At 46.7% G+C, this 1,492-nt stretch overlaps 1 pseudogene; it reads right to left on the bottom strand.

Annotated features, from left to right (window-relative positions):
* Window positions 1–590: 590 nt before the first annotated feature.
* Window positions 591–1,042, bottom strand: LOC140524122 (actin-related protein 2/3 complex subunit 5 pseudogene; annotated as a pseudogene).
* Between the last annotated feature and the right edge of the window lie 450 nt (window positions 1,043–1,492).

Below are 1,492 nucleotides of genomic sequence, written 5' to 3'. Positions count from 1 at the left end.
AGAGTAGATGCTTAGAGAAAGAACACACAACTCACAATATAATCTGGATGCAAACAGAACCAAAGCTACAAGATGTGTGTGCATTTTCTTAAAAAAAAAATCTGCTTCAGTAATACATTCTTCTTGACCAGTTGGTCCAGTTCTACAATGTTAATAGCTGCCAGTCTTTCAAACATCTCTTTCAACTAAGGTATATTGACTGATTGGCAATGTATTAAGACATTGCATTCAGGGGTTTGATCAAACACCACGATATCAATCTGAAGATCCAGCCAACAGGAATTAAAATTGCACAAGTATATTTGAATGCAAGTCACTGTATACATAGGTGTGCAGGTGTGTGCGCATGTGTGTGTGTCACTGAAACAGTTCTGAGAGCCTCAAATATGCCTGTTAAAACCAAATCGCACCTCTACATTAACCCAATTTTTAACTAAGGAAAAACTCATATGCTTTTTTTTACTTGACAGATAGGAAAAAAGAAGCAAGAAGGCAAAGCTGAGAGACGCAGACGCTCGCCACAAGGCAGCAGGGCCATTTGGCTGTTCAGCAACTCCCACAGCCATGGCAGGTGCCCACTGTTTGCTGGACTAAACTGCTTTCCTGGCAGTCAAGACTCCAACACTGGACCCGACCCCTCCAGCAGCAAGTGCCTTTTCATGCCATGGCAGTAGTACGGCGCTGCTCTTCCGTGACGGGCTTTCAAAGCTTTATAAATGCACTGCATGAGAAGAGCCCACCGCTCTTGTCCACAGACGGCATCGCCTTTGCAGTGTCATTAGCTTTGGAAGAGATGAGCACCCTCAGGACGAAGCTGCCGCTCGGTCCTTAACTGCCTGACCCTTGGTGTTAACTGGAGGGTTTTTCAGAGCTGCCTGTAAAGCAGCTGTCATTACCCTTGTCCCAGGTAAGAGACCCACTCGGCCTGGTCGGGCCCGGCCTGGCCTTTGCCTCCGTTCTCCTCGTCCACGAACTTGTTCTCGTCATACTCATCCACATCCACCTTTCAGAACCTGGCCGACGACACCGTGTGCTTCGACATCCCCACGCTGGACCGCATGCTGCTGGCCGCCGCCCTTCCCCCGGGTCCCCTTCTGTCCCTGGACGCCCACCCCCCAGCTCTGGCTCCGGCTTCTTCTGCTGGCTCTTTGCCTTCACTTCCCTCCTAGATTCTTCTAAAAGAGCCTTCCAGTTTTAAATCTAGGATGCTGTTCTCAAGATTGATTTAGCTATTAAAATCTGTGAGAAAAAGAAGTTTGCTTTATTTCTTTCCATTTGTTTGTGAAGAAACAATTGAAAAGCCACCACCCACTCCAGAAAGGATGGAAATAGGCAAAAAGCAGACCTTTTCATATGTAGGAACATTCTGGACGAAAAATAACTAGCTATAATATTAAAAATGCGCACTGTCTTCTTTATACAAGCACCAGTGGGTGGACGACCCTAGCACAGTGGGTAATGAGGAGAAAGTACCACCGTGTAACAGTTACAG

The sequence above is a fragment of the Notamacropus eugenii genome, chromosome 1 (assembly GCF_028372415.1).
Source record: "Notamacropus eugenii isolate mMacEug1 chromosome 1, mMacEug1.pri_v2, whole genome shotgun sequence".
NCBI classification, from domain to species: domain Eukaryota; kingdom Metazoa; phylum Chordata; class Mammalia; order Diprotodontia; family Macropodidae; genus Notamacropus; species Notamacropus eugenii.
Note: the sequence above shows the minus strand (reverse complement) of the source record. Positions and strands in the feature narration are given on the sequence as shown.